The sequence below is a fragment of the Sorex araneus genome, chromosome X, assembly GCF_027595985.1.
Source record: "Sorex araneus isolate mSorAra2 chromosome X, mSorAra2.pri, whole genome shotgun sequence".
Taxonomy (NCBI): Eukaryota; Metazoa; Chordata; class Mammalia; order Eulipotyphla; family Soricidae; genus Sorex; species Sorex araneus.
In genome coordinates, this window is record NC_073313.1 from 139,573,277 (window position 1) to 139,591,688 (window position 18,412).

The 18,412-nt window shown below is 40.3% G+C and overlaps 1 protein-coding gene and 1 pseudogene across 1 annotated transcript in view; one reads left to right on the forward strand and one right to left on the reverse strand.

Annotated features, from left to right (window-relative positions):
- HDAC8 (histone deacetylase 8) overlaps nucleotides 1-18,412 on the forward strand; it is a 388,207-nt gene that overhangs the window by 174,719 nt on the left and 195,076 nt on the right. The window lies entirely within an intron of this gene.
- Nucleotides 4,556-6,033, reverse strand: LOC129399592 (histone acetyltransferase KAT7-like; annotated as a pseudogene).

The window sequence follows — 18,412 nt, forward strand, 5'->3', positions numbered from 1 at the left end:
TGCATGTATCATCAGGAAGGCTTATTAACAAAATTTAGTGAACAAAAATATTTAACCAGACTGCTTTTGATTGATTGTATAATGCGTGCCTCATTCATACGATGGAATATATGTAGCTACTGAAAAAATTAAGTTCTTTAAGTGTATTAACATACACTTAATGTAAACAGTCTTGCAATACAATGTATAGGTTGCTCTGAATTTGGAAGGCAATTTGGGAAGAAATCACATCTTGACCGTGTTTAACCTTTAAATTCTTGAATTTACTATATATCTTTCCATTTATTAAAGTCTTTAGTTTCAAGTTTCTTATTTATATTTTTTCATTGAGCATGTCTTTCACAAATTTAATTAAATGTATCCCCAAGTGATTATAGTAAATTCTATCAAATATTCAAGTAAACTGTCGTATAAATTCTACATCAGTTGTTTCTAAAAACAGGGCATCTGGGGATATTTCCCAAGTTATTTTATAAGTATCATACTACTTAGTGTATAATATAGCATCCTGTTGACAATGTTCTTCCCTATTCCTTCATTTGTGTTACTGTAGCTCCACTTTGCATGTATTATAAACCCCATAATTCACTTTTTGGTTAAGTGTATATTCTACATTAATATTATACATTGATCACTGTATCACTGTCATCCTGTTGCTCATCAATTTGCTTGAGTGGGCACCAGTAACGTCTCCATTGTGCGATTTGTTACTGTTTTTGGCATAGTGAATATGCCACGGGGAGCTTGCCAGGCTCTGCCATGCGGGTGAGATACTCTTGGTAGCTTGCCGGACTCTCCCAGAGAGGCGGAAGAATGGAACCCGGGTTGGTCGCATGCAAGGCAAACACCCTACCTGCTGCACTATCACTCCAGCCCATTATACATTGATATAATTTTTATTTTTGAGTTGTTTATTTAAATAAGAATAATTCCAGTATATTAGTACAAATAGCATTTTGTGATTTAAAAACAAAACCTGTATTTTCCATGGCAGAAATTTATGAGAAGCCTGGTGTTGCTCTATGCTTTTACACATCACTTTATATATCATTTGGCTTAATAGATGACAGATAACTTTCATACCCATTTCTACATTATGTTTGCTAGGTTGTTGTATATGATTAAAAGCAGCTTCACATAGATGTAGTGTTAGAAAGGAAGAAATATTGTAATAGCCCTTATAGATAATTATGCTATTCTTTAATGCTATACCAAAACTCTGCCAATGATAGTTTCTTTTTTTATTTTATTAATTTTATTTTAGATAGCATGAACATAATAGTGGTAATTTTCATGGTTTTGATGAACAGAATTACTGCACTTTCACCACCAGCAAAATGGCCTAAGAAACTGCCCTATATTTATGGAACCTTTACCCTATCTCTCCCTTCCTTTTCTCCTCCTCTCCCTAATGCTTGATAAACTCAGTTTTGTGATCAAAAGCCAAGGGTTTGGCTTCATTCAATACTGTCTATTCCCTTATTTGTTTGTCAACATACCACAGATGAGTGAGATTATCAGGTATTTCTTCTTCTCTCCTGACTTATTTCACTTAACATGATGCTTTCCAGTTTCTTCGAAGTAGCAGTGAACTGAAAGATTTAATCTTTACTTACAGCTGAATAATATTCTACTCTGTATCACTCAGGGATAACTTCTGCCTCAGGGAGCAGATGTTTTGCCAGGAATTGAACCCAGGTCAGTTGTATGCAAGACAAGTATAATATTTCTCCATCCCCATAAATGATGTAGGACAACATCTTTACCTAATCATCTGTTGTTGGATATTTGGGTTGCTTCCATATCCTGGCTGTTGTACTAAATATTGCAGTGAACGTAGGTGTGCATGTATTCTTTCACGTTATTGTTTTTGGTTTTCTTGAGATAGATATAAATGAACAGGTTGTGTTTTTTGTTTGTTTTGGTTTCCGGCCACATTTGACTCTAGTCAGGTCTTACACTGACTCTGTGCTCAGGGATCACTACTGAATAGACTCAGGAATTGTATGTTTTGCCAGAAATTGAAAACAGCTCCATTGTATGCAAGGCAAGCTTTATATCGGCTACCCTATTTCTCCATTTCCATAAATGATACGTTCTTAAAAGTAAATGAAGTATGAAATATAAAACATCTTTGTGCATATTGTTATATTGAAATTCTCTATCATCTTATACTTTGGATGGAATTTGTACCATATCTAAATATTATTTGAAAAATATTGTTTCACTCAGTAAAACAAATATTAAAATGTTGACACATTTTATACAGTATGCAAAACATGGAATAAACTGATATTACCACTGATATTTTTAAAAAGCTTAAGTTCTGTGAAGCTGTTAAACTCTCACAGTGAAAAGAGTGAAGTTTCCAAAAACTCTGTTTTCAGGGGAACAGGCAAAAAGAAGTATTATTCCTGGGGGCTGGAGAGATATTACAGCAAGTAGGGCACTTGCTTTGCACACAGCTGTGCTGAGTTCATTCCCAGCACCCCATATGGCCCGAAGAACCTTGCCAGAAGTGATCCCTGAATTGAAAGCCAGGAGTAATCCCTGAGCATAGTCGGGTGTGGCCCCAAAAAACAGCAAAAAAAGAAATGTTATTCCATTCCACTAAGACACTGCCCATTACTCTCAGGTAAACACAAGTAAGAATGATCGCCTCTTGATCCTTTGCTCCATCTTCTTCAGACAGATTTTGTACTGTTAACCAAGTTACTTCTTAGGAGAGTGGTCTGCAGAAAATTTTACTCTGATCAGCCTGGTAATGACCAATAAATCTTGCTATTAAAATGGAGGCAAGCTGGGGAGATCATTTAAGTTTTCGAGCACATTCTGAGCCTGTGTGAGGTCCAAAATCCACATCCCTCACCCAAGCATTGCTGGATTTATCCCTGCTGACCCTCAGTACCAAACCTTCAGGCTTGCACAACGGGATGGAACATTGCTAGGAGTAGCCCTAAACCCCCTAATACTGCTGGGTGTTACCCCCATTAAAATGGATGAAAAATTCAAGGTGAGGTGAAATCTGAGGAGAATAAACGCCTACCTAACACCATGCACAAAAGTCAGATCAAAATGGATTAAAGACCTTAACATCAGACCAGAATCCATAAGGTACATCAAAGAAAAGGTCGGCAAAACCCTCCACAATATTGAAGCTAAAGGTATCTTCAAAGATGAAGTGCCACTGACCAAGCAAGTGGAAACAGATAAACAAATGGGACTATTTTAAACTAAGAAGCTCTGTACCTTAGAAGAAACAGTGACCAGGATACAAAGACAGTCTACAGAATGGGAAAGGATATTCTTGCAATGCCTATCTGATAAGGGGTTAATATCAAAGATATACAAGGCACTAGTTGAGCTCTACAAGAAGAAAACATCCAATCCCATCAGAAAATGGGGTGATGAAATGAATAGAAACTTTCTCAAAGAAGAAATCTGAATGGGCAAGAGGCACATGAAAAAATGTTCTTCATCACTAGTCATGAGGGTGATGCAGATGAAAACAACAGTGAGATATCATCTCACACCACAGAGATTGGCACACATTCAAAAGAACAAAAGCAACCAGTGTTGGTGTGGATGTGAGGAGAAGGGGACTCTCCTTCACTGCTGGTGGGAACGCCGACTGATTCAGCCCTTTTGGAAAACAATATGGACGATTCTCAAAAAATTAGAAATTGAGCCCCCATTTGACCCAGCACTACCACTTCGGGAATATATCCTGGAGATGCAAAAATGTAGTAGAAATGACATCTGCACTGTATGTTTTTTGCAGCACTATTTACAATATACAGAATTTGGAAAAAACCCGAGGTTTTTTTTTTTCAACTAGAACAGATGACAAGTTAAAGAAACTCTGGTACAACTTACATTCAATAGTTTTGCTTATTCCTGCTCCTCACAGAATTACATGTCAGAATTACTGTAAATTTCCTTGTGTTGGCAGCTATATTTAAAAAACTGGTGGTGAGGTAACAAGAAGCACTATTACAAAGTTTAGAAGACAGCATAAACTCATGGGGCTAAAGAGCAGGAAGACAGAAGCAGTGATTGAATGGTACCAAAATAGAACACCTGGGGTCAGTGCAACAAGGGATCTGCACTCAAGTATAAAAGAGATCCCAAAGAGCTAGAGCAATAGTACAGTAGGTAAGGTGGTTTCTTTGCATGTGACCGACTCGGGTTCAATCCCCGGCATCCCATATAGTCTCCTGAGCACTGACAGGAGCAATTCCTGAGTGTAGAGCCAGGAGTAATCCCTGAGCATTGCCGGGTGTGACCCAAAAAGCAAAAAACAAATAAATTAAAGAGATCGATCTAGGCAGCCTCACTAAGGTGAAACACAGTTCCTCAGAATCACTATCTGCAGTGTACACAAAGGTTCATCAGAACTGTGCTGAAGGGAGTGGCCTTCAGAAAGGAAACTGAACTTTCCAATCACCACCGCAGGGCAGAGGCAACAGACAGACTCCTACTATACGAAGCTTTACTGCTGGAGTGCATTGGCTCAAAATAACAGGTCACTTTAAGTGCCCTTTAAAAAAGTATTTTAGACAGCTTGAGCTATGGTTTTATTGGAGTTAGATGTCTTGCAATCTTTGGCTAGCCACTCATCATCTTGTTCCCATCTCTTAAAACTAGATGCACTTCTTTCTGATACTTGAACATTTGAAGTGCTTGCTGAGTGCTAACAGTGCCATAGGATTCACAACTTTCTCGTGCCAGATGTCATTAGTGGGAAATTTCTGTGCCCTGACAATGCTGCAGGTAACAGAGAAACACATTTTTGGTAGTAATTGCAGTAGCTTAAGAGTACCAGATCTGTGAGTAGACAGTTTGGGACACCACTATTTTATTCCATTTTGGAAAGCAAATATCTGAAATCAATGAACATCATTGTACTGCCTCATGCATTCCGGCATAGTCAGGATATACTGTAGCTAAGGAATAATGAATTATTTTCCTTAGAAAAATATCCAGTCCGTTGAGAGTCAATGATGTCTGCTTCTGTCATAATAGAACAGGAAAAATTTCACTCCACAATATAATGCCTTGCGGTCCAAGAAACCTAGCCAGTTACATAGGTCTGGGCAGTAGATCTTGTTTTTCTTGCCATCCACTTCAAACACGGAGATTGAGCCTTTGTAGTATATGGTGTTTCCAACATATTTAGCCAGGTGTCAGCAGAGTATCGTATGCCTCTTTGTGTATTTTAAGGAGAATTCATACATGTACAGATGCACTTTCGGGTATATTATTCAGGATGAGGAGAATGGTACCAAGTATAGAGCTCATAGTGACGAAAGCAATTGTTTTAAATCGTGTTCTTCCTTATATTATTTGGCTTTATAGCCTTAACTTCTCTAAATCTTTTGAAGTCTGGTCTTGTGCTCTTTGGAAATGGTCCAAGTCGTATTCACTACTCAGGTTTTCCAAGAGAGCTCCTAGTTTTCCGTTAGCTGTGCCCATGTTTCATATATTTCTGTCTGTTCTGTCAGCCTGGAATTCCTTTTTTGATTTTTAAGTGTTAAGGCATTTGTTTATTTTTTAATTTTATTTATATAACTATGGTTTACAAAATTATTATAATTGAGTTTTAGTCATATAATATTTCAAAACCAATCCCACCACCAGTATCAACTTCCCTCCAGCAGTGTTTCCTTATTCTCCCCACCCAACCCTCATCCCATCCTGGCCTGTCAACTTGATGGGCACATTACAGAGTTTCAGTGGTTGCAGCTTAGATCTCATGTGTAGAGTTTTGTTGAGTCTGTGTTTTGGATATATGTCTATACCACGCACCCCCCCCATATCTCCAATATAATTGTGCCCTGATGCCTCTTCACCCATTACTTCTGTTCTCTTTTTCCCACCTGGTTTCCTTCCTTCTCTGTCCTTTTCTCTAAACTCTGGGGTCAAGAGTGACTTAGGCATCTTGCTTTTACTACAATACACTTCCTCATCCAGCACTCTATATACCACAATTAAGAATCCAGACTTCCTTTTCTTCTTACTTAAGCCACCCATTCCTTATATCACAACTGCCTATTTATTGGCATTGTGCATTCATCAACTGATAGGTCATGGTAGTGCAGGCATCCTGAGATTGAGAAATGTCTCCAGTGTTTTCTTGTTAGATGTTCTGAAGTGTTACAACCTGATGTGAGACATATCATATTTAAATTGTAGCTTTTATTGAAGTGATAGTACTTGGAGTGATGCAAGATATCTCTACCAAGTCTATCAGGAACATGAACTTGGCAGTACTAAGACATCTTGGGACTGGAAATGTCTATGACAGACTCAGAAGAAGATCCATTTCTACTTGGAATGCAAGGTGAAGACCCATCATTATTAACTGGACTTTTATCTGAGAAAATCAGCCACTGGCATAGTCTCTGAGCCAGGTGAAGGAGTGCCAAATGTGATATTATTTTAGTCCCGGGAATAGACTGCTGCTAACATGGAATCACTCGCTTGGTAAAATAAGCAGGATCCTCAATGGCAAAAGAGTGCAAATCCTGTACAGAGCTGGGCTTATGGGAACTCTGGCTTAGCCTGGCTGAGGAAAGAGTGAGTTGGGCAGATTGTAGAATATGGTAATTGCTTTCTGAGCTGTCTATACGCTCCAGATATGTAGAAAAATCAGAATGTCCATTTACCTCTTAGCTACCGCCTGAATTCCTCATCCTTCACTGCTTTGTCCTTTGCAATGGGCCACAATTCCAATTTGGGCCATGGCAGCCATAGAAGTGGCTATGGCCACTGGAACAGTGGATCTGGCACACTCCTAGCCCAACCCCCTAACCCCCCCACAGTCACTGCAGTAACCCTAAACCAAAATACTTCCTCCTTCACATACTTTCCTAAAATTTTATTTTTCATTCAAAATCACAAATGTTACCACTGACAACCAATAATGTTGGTTGTTTCATCCTGAAATAATAAGCTCACTTCATTTTTATTTTTGGGGGGAAAGGTTGATTTCGGTCACACCCACTGTGCTCAGGGCTTAATCCTGGCTCTGAAGTCAGGAACAATCCTGGTGGACTCCAGGGTCCATATGTGGTGCCTGGGATTGAACCTGGGTTGGCCATGCACAAGGCAAACACCCTTCCCACTGTACTATCTCTACAGAACAAGTGCTTCGTTTTTAAGAAAATATCTGGAAAGTATTTAATCATGGTTTGTATATCAGTTAATTTTTAAGTATAAAATGGTGTTCCATAGGGATTAAGTGTCTATTCACCAAATTACTCAAAGATGTGGTTTTCCTCAAAGTAACCACCATAGCAGAAGTACTCTATGTACTCTAAGTACTCAAAATATGCCTACTATTTTGTCACACAATAGTAAATCCATAATCAAGATTTAGTACTTTTCAGTACTTTACCAACAACATTCTTAAGTGAAATTGAGTTGTTTTTCTCCATACGTACATAGCACTAAATAATACAATAACTCCTGGTGTACTTCAGCACTGCTCCTTAATCTGTACAAGGTGGACCTAAGTTTCACCCATCGTTACTTTTGTACCTCTAAGCAAATCTAACAAAGTTGGTCCAAGATATTCATGAATTCAAACGTGTTTGGACATTTTGAATTATTTGAAGCCACTTGTTTGTTGCCTTAGTAGACCCAAATTTACTTCATATTGTTTGCTACATCACAAAGGCAAATGATAGCACAGCGGGTAGGGCGTTTGCCTTGCATGCGGCCGACCCAGGTTCGATTCCCAGCATCCCATATGGTCCCCTGAGCATTGCCAGGAGTAATTTCTGAGTGCATGAGCCAGGAGTAACCCTGTGCATTGCCGGGTGTGACCCAAAAGCAAAAAAAAGGCAAATGGAATTGTCAAAACTTCAATTAATAAGTGTCAATTTGTGATAATGTTATATTTTACAATTGTATTACTAAAGTCATTGTCTGAGAATTCACTGGGCTGATGGGTGCTAGCTGAGCCTTCTGTGGTACTGTTTTCTCATTCAGCGTGGTGCGTGGTGGCCTTTTTTGCAACTTTCCCATTAAATTTGTTATGATCCTACTTGATCCTACTGGGCTGACAGTACTATGAAATTTAATTTTGTTTCTTTGTTTCGTTGGTTGGATTTTGGTTTTAGGGCCCATTCAGCAGTGCTCAGGAATCTGCACTCAGGAATAAATACTGGCAGTGCTCAGGGAATTTGGAGGTATTGCATGGCTGCATATGTAGCCATGGGTCCAGGAGCTATGGAGCTAGAACAGTTTGATGGCTTGGCAGTTTGTTGATGTTCAGTTATGGAACTGGACCATTTCCATGTTGGGGGGATTCTGGGTGTGGTTTTGAACTGCTGTCTCTTCAGGCATAAATGGAATCTGCCTGTTCCCATTCTAAGAAGGCCCCAAAGTTTTTAGCCTGGGCTGGTCTGCCTGGGTAGATTCAGCAGTCACATGTTATTTTCAAGATTTCAACTTAACTAATTTTCAGCAGTTTGATTAAAATATTCACTGTTGTGATTTCCTTAATCTTGTGAGGATATATAATGTTTCTAAGACATGAGGATATGTATTTTTCATAATTTGGCCATTATTTCTTTACTTTCCCTCCTTTTTTTTCTTCTGAAACTCTAACTTATGTGAGACCAGTTCTGTTGTCCCACTGGCCACTCTGACACTTTCTTTTCATTTCTTCCTGTTCATTTAAAAAGTTCCATTGCTTTGCCTTCAAGTTTGTTGAGTTCTTTCTATATTATAACAGCTATACATCTCATCCAGTGAAATTTTCCTTTCCTTTTTTCCTTTTTCACCCTTTTAAGGGCAGGTTTTATCCCAGCTTTTCGTTGGAGCCTGAAAACTCCTAATAGTGTTTGAAAATGCCATACTAGTACCAGAAAGAGTTTAAAAGTATGATAGGGCTGAGAGAGCATTTGTCTTGCAAACAGCCAGAAGTTGATCTTGAGCACAACTGGGTATGGCCCAAACACGAAAAGGTAAAAAAAATGCAGCCCTAGGGCTGGAGAGAGTATAAGAGTCAAGGCACTTTCCCAACATGCTGCCAACCCTGGTTCAATTTCTGGGCCACATCACAGAAAGCACAGCCTCTGAGCATCACCAGGAGTAATTTTTCTGTACCACATCCAGAAGTAAACTCTGAGTGTTTCCAGGAGTGCCTGATGCCCCACAATGAGTGAGATTGGGGGTCAGGGAATAGAGCTAAATAAAAATATCATTTTTTCATGTTTATTTTTTAAAGTTTAATTTTTTTTAATTTTTAAAATTTATTGAATCACCATGAGATAGTTACAAGCTTTCATGTTTGGGTTACAATCTCACAATGATCAAACACCCAACCCTCCACCAGTGCACATTCCCCACCACCAATATTCCAGGTATACCCTCTCCTTTCCCACCCTCCCCCTGCCTCTATGGCAGACAATATTCCCCATACTCTCTCTCTCTACTTTTGGGCATTATGGCTTGCAACACAGACACTGAGCGGTCATCTTGTTTGGTCCATTATCTACTTTCGGCATGCATCTCCCATCCCAACTGTTTCCTCCAGTCATCATTTTCTTAGTGAACCTTTCTCTATTCTGTCTGCCTTCTCCCCTCCTACTGTATAATTGGTTGGGTTCTGGAGGTTTTCAGCTGCTGGGGCTCTTTTGGGGTGGAAATTGGAACTCAACCTGCCCCCCTCCAAGTTTCCCCGGTGGAGACAGGCCTGTGCAGGATCAGGACGTTCTATGTCTTCTTTTGATTTCTGATTCCCATGGGACAGGTATACAGTAGTTTGCTTAAACATTTATTCTTTGAAGGACATTGGGTTATTTCCAATTTGTAGCTGTTAAAATTAAGCATCTATGTACAACTTTTATGTAGAAATATTTTCATGTCATTGAGGTCAGTGATCAAGAATTCAGTTGCTGGGTCATATGGTGTCATGATCACGATCACGATCACGAAATCCCGTTGATCATCGAGTTGCTCGAGCGGTGTTAGTAACCTCTACATTCGTCCTATCCCTGAGATTTTAGAAGCCTCTCTCTTCTCGGCCTTCCCAGTGATGCCGCATTGGAGGCTCCTTAAGGGTCAGGGGAATGAGATTCAGCTGGTTACTGGCTTTGGCATATAGATACACCATGGGAAGCTTGTGGGCAGGAAGCTCTCAGTAGCTTGCGAGTTTCTCCCAGAAGGAAAAGTAGGTTATAAGATATCGCACGGCCACAAAGTGGCCACACAATTCCGGGGGCTTGCTTTTAAGTCTCTGGATGTTGGCCGTTGATGGGATTACACACACCTGGGTTCCTCTGCCAGTACCTTCATGCATGAGGCTTGTCCGAACATGTGGAGAGGCACCTTGAGCATGGCTGTGGCTAGGTTCCGGTGGTCTTCAGCCACCGGGAGCTCTGTTCGGCGCGAGGAGGGAAGCTGGAGCCCATCCCCTCCGAGGGGCCCCAGGGAAGACAGCCAGGCATGCGGGCAAGAGACTCTCTGCCATGATAAGTGTAGGATTTATTTTTCAAGAAACTTAAAGCTAAGTCTACTTTCTGTTACTGTTTATCTAATGAATTTTTCCATTTTCTCAATTCATTTATATCATGTTTTATCTTAATTTTTTTAAGTTTTGCTTTTGTTTAAATCAGTATATCTGAAGTAACATTCTTACAGTCAACCTCTGGTTGGAGAATTTTAGCAGGAGGCTGGAAACTAAACTTGGGGCTTCACACATTCTAGGTATATGGTCTCCTACTTGAGGTGGCTCCTTGGCCCTGGAATATTATGCATTTAAATTTTTAATATATATTTTAATTACGGCACTGTGATTTACAAAGTTGTTCAGTAGAGTTTTGGGAACATTTTTTATCCATTCAACTAATCCCTTTTTTTTACATTAAAATTTATAATAATATATATGAATTGTGGGAGTAGAGCTTCATACTAATCTCTGTCTTTATTTTATTTTTAAACTTCTTATTATTTCTGGACGATACCTAGTAGTGCTCCTTGGATACTTCAGACTCAGTTATGCAGGGCTTGCTTTAGGAAGTTCTTGGAGGACCATCTAGTGATAGTGATCAAACCCAGAATTTCCATATGCAAAGCACACTATCCAGCCCCTTGTGCCATCTCCTCAGGCCTAATCTTTGTCTTTCCATTTGTGCATGTAGACCAGAGTTTTCCCAAACTTTATAGCCTACAGCCCCTTTTACAGAAAAAAGGTTACTTAGTACCCCCTGGAAATCTACCTTCTTTAAGTGAAAAGACAGAAAGTGCCACCCACAATTGCACTCAAGGCTACTACCATACCCCTGATTTATTCCAGAACCCCCTAAATGGTGGTATTAACCACACTGGGGAAACTGATTGGGCCATTTACCTTTAATGCAGTTAATTGATAATGCTAGTGCTAAGTCTGCTATTTTATTGCTTGATTTCTTGCCATTCCTTTATTTTGGAGAGGGGTCCACACCCTCTCACTCTTGGAGGAAACTACTGTTATCATGATTCATGCCTTATGGTGTTGTTCATGCCTTGTGGTGTTGATAACTAAATCCAGAGTTGCACATGCATAGTGTGTGCACCAGCCCATTGAGCTGTCTCTGCAGCCCTGTTACCTCTTTTTTCAGCACTTTTGTAGATTACTTGGATTTTTTGGAGGGGAGAAGTGATTGGGCCACAGCTGGTGGTGCTCAGGGATTACTCCTGACTCTGCGCTCAGGGATAACTCCTGGCAGGCTCAGAAGACCATATGGAATGCAAGGGATCGAACCATGGTTGGCTGCATGTAAGGAAAGAGGCCTTCTCATTATACTATCTCTCCAGCCCCGATTTGGATTTTTTTGGTTATTTTTTTTTAATTTCTTACTAGTGAATCACCATGAGGTGCAGTTACAAACTTATGAACTTTCATGTTTGCATTTGAGTCATACAGTGATCATTTCCATCCCTCCACTAGTGCCCATTCTCTTGCACCAATATTCCCAGTATCCCTCCTACCACCACCACCCCATCCCCCACCACCCCACCCTGCCTCTGTGGCAGGGCATTCCCTTTTGTTCTCTCTCCTTTTGGGTATTGTAGTTTGCAATAGAGGTATTGAGTGTCCATCGTGTTTGGTCTATAGTCTACTTTCGGCACGCATCTTTCAACCCAAGTGGGTCCTCCCAACATCCTCTACTTGGTGTTCCTTTCTCTATCTCAGCTGCCTTTTCCCCCCAGCATGTGAGGGCCAGTCCAAGAGTAGTAGAGATAAGAAGCAGGAGGTCTGCCCCACAGCTTGGAAACTGGCCCAATTTGGATATTTTTAAGAATTTAATTTTTAATAAAATTTTATATTTATATGTTTATGTTTCTAAACATGTTATTTGGCATAGTTTTTTCTCCCTTCCTTTCCCTTTGTTGTTAAGACCACCAGGCATCACACTTGGTTACAGTGTGTCAGCCAGTGATGATACACTTTTTTGTTGTGGTGGTGCCCAGTGCATGCAGCAGTTCCAGGCTCATATCTGTGAATGCAACCACTGAACCACGTCTTTGGCACCTTTTAGACATTTTTAGTGTTTTTTAGGTATCATTTATATATAATTTATCAGAACTTATTGCTATCAGTATTTTGCTACTTTGAGGTATAAAGCATTATTTTTCTTTGCCTTCCTCTCATAGAGTATCTTAATTTTTCCTCTACATAAAGAGGAAAAATTTCACGTCAGTGTGATAATGTGTGTTCCAACAATCAAACATGATTTTAAAAGCTCAAGAGAAGGAAAGTCGGCTCTTATTTACCCATATTTTTACTCTCTTGTCTGTTCAGCCAGAGACTTCAGTTGGCCTTTCTTTTAGAGAAGGTCTGGTGAAGACAAATTCTTTTTTTTCCTTCATCTGAAAATCTCTTTAATTTTTTTAAATTTATTTTTTTAGTCACTGTAAAATTGCAAATTATTCATGATTGGGTCTCAGACATACAGTCTTCCAACACAGATCCCTTCAGTAATGTCTCCTTCCCTCCATCGATGCTCTCCCCACCCCCACTTGCCTCCCACACACCAGTCTGATTCCAGAAGAGGTGATTTTTTTAAATGAATTTTTGTCCGGTGGTTTACAGCACTGTTGCTGATGGGTTTAATATGTAACACTTTATCACCTTTCAGCACCACCTCCTCCTCTTCCTGATTGAACACTTCCCTCTACCATAGATGTCGCCCCCTCCCTGTGCTAACCTCAGCCCCCTCAAGTGTCATATTTCCTACTGAATACCAGTTTTTATGTTCTTCGTTTTCATTTTCTTTGGGTATTTATTATTCCACCATCATGTTTCTTTATATCCTGAAAATGAAAAAGATCATGCTTTGTTAGTGTCTTTCCCTCTAACTTCACTCAGCATGATTCTCTCCAGGTCCCTTCATGTAGCAGCAAATTTCATGATTTTTTTCTTTACTTATGGCTGGGTATTATTCCATTGTGTATTTGTGCCAGAGTTTCTTTATCCAGTAATCTATTTTCTTTTTTTTCACTTTTGTTGGGGTCACACATAGCGATGCTTAAGGGTTTCTCCTGGCTCTGTACTCAGGAATCATTCCAGACGGTGCTTGCGGGACCATATGGGATGCCGAGGATTGAACCTAAGTCAGCCACTTGCAAGGCAAACACCCTACCCACTGTACTATTGCTCCAGCCCCAGTAATTTATTCTCGAACAGATGGGTTACTTCCAGAATTTAGTTATTTTGGAAGGAATATAGGGGTGCAAATATCTTTTCTCCATTTTATTTTTGGACCCTTAGGGTAAATTCCAAGAACTGTAGTTGCCATGTCAAATGGAAGCTAAATTCCTATATTTTTTATGAATGCCCATGTTGTTTTCCCAAAAGGTATGCCTTGATACCACTTTCCCTTCTGAGTTGACATGTCTGTTCTTTCAACACTTTAAAAAATATGCCTTGGGGCTAGAGTGCACTCACCTTGCAGGAGAATGACCTGGGCAGGCAGGGCACTTGCCTTGCAGGAGAATGACCTGGGTTTAATCCACAGCATCCTCTATGGTCCCCCAAACCCCAGTAGTAGTGATCCCTGCGTTTTGAATCAGGAGTAAGCCTTAAGCACTGCCGGGTGTGGCCCCCAAACAAAACAAAAAAATGCCGTTTTCTTCTAACCTCCTCGTTTCTATTTTAAAATTCATTGCCATAAATCGTTATTCCCATAAATGACAATGTAAAATAATGCATCATTTCTCTCTACCTACATTCAAGGTTTTTCAGGGGTGGGGTTGTCTTTATTTTTCGGAATTTGGTTATCATGTAGCTTGAGTGGGTTTATTTAGGGTTTTCTGGTTAAGTTTCTCTCAATTTCTGTATCTTTCCCCATGTTGGGAGAGGATTAGTTATTTACTGGAGTATTTTTTAAATGTTGCCTTTTTGCAACTGGAGAGATAGTAAAGCCCTAAGGTGTTTTCCTTTAGGTGACTGAACAGAATTTAATCTACAGAACCTCATAGTTACCCAGCACCTCTAGAAGCAGCAAGCACAGAGCCAAGAAATAATCAGTCCCCAGCTTTCACTGTTGGGGGGAATGCCGACTGATCCAGCCTTTCCGGAAAACAATATGTACAGTCCTTCAAAAACTAGAAATTGATCTTCCACAATACCATTTCTGGGAATATATCCCGAGGATGCAAAAAAATGCACAGTAGAAATGACATCTGTACCTATATGTTCATTGCAGCACTGTTCACAATAGCCAAAGTCTGGAAACAACCCAAGTGCCCTAGAACAGATGACTGGTTAAAGAAACTTTGGTATATCTACACAATGGAATACAATGGAATACTATGCAGCTGTTAGGATAGATGAAGTCATGAAATTTGCTTATAAATGGATAGACATGGAGAGTATCATGCTAAGTCAACTGAGTCAGAAAGAGAGGGACAGACATATAAGGACTGCACTCATTTGTGGAGTATAGAATAACATCACAGGAGGCTGACACCAAAGGGCAGGAGATACAAGGGCCAGGAGGATTGCCCTATAGCTGGAAAACTGCTTCATGAGGGGAGGAGAGAATGTAGATGGAATAGAGAAGGGATCACTAAGAAGATGATGGCTGGAAGAATCAGTCGGGATGGGAGATGCGTGCTGAAAGTATACAATGGACCAGACATGATGACCTCTCAGTTTTGTTTTGCAAGCCTTAATGCCCAAAAGTAAAGAGAAAGTATGGGGAATATTGTCTGCCATGGAGGCAGGGGGAGGGTGGGTAAGGGGGGGTATACTGGGGATACTGGTGGTGGGGAATGTGCACTGGTGGAAGGATTGGTGTTTGATCATTGTGTGATTGTAACCCAAACATGAAAGCTTGTAACTATCTCACGGTGATTCAATAATTTTTTTTTTTTTGCTTTTTGGGTCACACCTGGCGATGCACAGGGGTTACTCCTGGCTCTGCACTCAGGAACCACCCCTGGCTGTGCTCAGGGGACCATATGGGATGCTGGGATTTGAACCCGGGTCGGCCGCGTGCAAGGCAAACGCCCTACCCGCTGTGCTATCTCTCCAGCCCCTCAATAATTTTTTTTAAAAAAGAAGTAATTAGTCCCCTAAGTATTACCAGGTGTGGTTCATCCCCCAAAATTAATTAAAAATCTTAAATTATTTATTGTATGCTGTTCAGACTCTGATAATGTGTTAGGTCTTATGTTCTTATCCCACAAGACTTTAAGTTTCTATTCATTATTCTTAGTCTGTTTTCTCTCTGTTTATATTGGTAATTTCTATTTTTTTATTTTCTTTTTGTTTGTTTTGGGGCCACAAATGGAGACACTGAGTAACTTCTAGTTCTGCACTCAGGAACTACTCCTCGTGCTGCCCAGGGGACCATATGGGATAATGGGGATCGAACCCTAGTTGGCCATGTACAAGTGAAGCAAGTGCCTTACCCACTGTACTATCGCTCCAGCCCTATTCTATTTTCTAATTCACTGATTCGTTTATCTTCATTCTTTTTTAAATGTGTTTAGTAAGCTCTTTATTTCTTGCTCTTATTTTTTAAATTGAATCACTGTGAGATACACAGTTACAAAGCTGTTTATGATTGGTTTTAGTCATACAATGTCCCCAATCCCATCAGTGCACATTTCCCACCACCAATGTCTCCAGTTTTCCCTCCTGTCATCCCCCCAGCCTGCCTCTATCTCTATAGCTCTCTCTCTTTCTCTCTTCCTCTTCCTCACTTTCTCCCTTTCCCTCTACTCCCCCACCCCAGTTTAGGCACTAAGGTTTGTAGTATAGTTACTTTAGTTATGTTTGTTTCTTTACCTACTTTTAGCACAAAGTTCTGTTTTTTAAAATTTTGTATTTTATAAAGTAGTCCACAGTATTTAATTACATTTAATATTCAAACACCAATCCCACCAATATTACACCTTCCCACCACCATATTTCAGATGTTTCCATCCCAAACTTCAAACCCTGCCCCAAAGTAGAACTGAAATAATATATTTTGTATTGTTTGTTATGGAAAGCTGCTCAAAATGCTACAAAAAAGTATCCTTAGGGGAAAGAGTGTGGAGGTTGCTGTATTTCACCCAGGGGCCATTAGGCCCTTCTATAAGAGATCACTAACATGTTGCTAAAGGTTGAGTCTTGTGTGCTTTATACATATGTATCTGTTAAAAATGTGTATTTCCTGGGCCGGAGCGATAGCACAGCAGGTAGGGCGTTTGCCTTGCACGCGGCCGACCCGGGTTCAATCCCCGGCATCCCATATGGTCCCCCAGCACCGCCAGGAGTAATTCCTGAGTGCAAAGCCAGGAGTAACCCCTGAGCATCGCTGGGTGTGACCCAAAAAGCAAAAAAAAAAAATGTGTATTTCCCTCTAAGATTGGTTGCCTCTTACTTTGAACCCTATCAATGTGGTGCAGTGATATTGGAGTATGGGTAGAGTGTGTGCTTTGAAGTATCGCACAGCTTCGAATGCAGCCACACGATCCAAGAATAGATTCACTCATGGGTGATGCTCAGCCCAAGCGTGTGGAGAGTGGCCATGGGCATGGTGGCAGTTGGGTTTATGGCTGGGTCCCTTGGGGCATCCTGAGTGAAACAACCTGGTGCAGGATCCGGTGGCATGGTTATGGCAAGCGTCATATTATGCTCCCTTCCGGGAGATTATCTGGCACCAGCCAGAGGCGTCTTATGGTCATGACTGCTGAGTCACCTTGAGACAGGGGGGTACAGGCAGAGGATCTCCTTTCCTGATCCCATTGAACCCACTGTTATCAGTCACAAAGTCCCCCATACCTGTTTTTTTCCAGAGGTTCACTCATGGGTGAGACTCCACCTGAGTGTGAAGAATGGCCATAGCACGCAGTTCTTGTATTTTTCTTTTTTAAAACAATTTATTGAAAGAGTTTCGTATTTGTAGCACGTAGTTCTTATCCAGAGTGATCACTTCCAAGTATCATTGTCTTATTGGTCCCTTTTCTATCCCAACTGCCTTCTCCCAGGATTTGAGGCAGGCTTCCAACTGTGGACCAATTCTCCTGTCCCGTGTTTCTACTGTCCTTGGGTATTAGACTCATTACTATGTTTTTGTATATCCCACAAATGAGTGCAGCCACTCAATATCTGTCGCTTTCCTTCTGACTCATTTCACTCAGCATGACACTCTCTATGCCCATCCATTTATAAGCAAATTTCATGAATTCATTTTTCCTGGTGTCTGTGTAGTATGCTATTGTATAGATATTCATAGTTTTATATTCAGCCATCTATTATCAGGCACTTGGGTTGTTTCCAGATTCTGGCAACTATGAATAGTGCTGCACTGAACATAGAAGTGCAGATAGTGTTTCTGCAGACTTTTTGGGGGCCTCCAGGGTATAGTCCCAGAAGTAGTATTGCTTGGTCATATGGAAGCTCAATTTCTAATTTTTTTGAGGAATAACCATGTTGTTTTCCAAAAAGGCAGGACCAGTTGGCATCCTCACCAACAATGAATGAGATTCCATTTCTCCCTGCATCTGCACCAGAATTGGTTGTTCTTGTTATTTCTGATGTGTGCCATTCTCTGTGATGTGAGATGATATCTCATTTTTGTTTTGATTTACATCTCCTTGAGGATTAATGATGTAGAGCATTTTTTCATGTGTCTTTTGGCCATCTGTATTTCTTCTTTGAGAAAGTTTCTATTCATTTCTTCTCACGACTTCTTGATGGGGTTGAATGTTATTTTCTTGTAATGTTGTACCAATGCTTTATATATTTTTATATTAACCTCTTATCAGATGGATATTGGGTAAATAATTTTTCCCATTTCATTGACTGTCTTAGTAAATCTTGGTCATGGTTTCTTTTGAGGTGCAGACGCATCTTAGTTCAAAGTAGTCCCATTTGTTTATCTTTGCTTCCACTTGCTTGGTCAGTGGTGTTTCATCATTG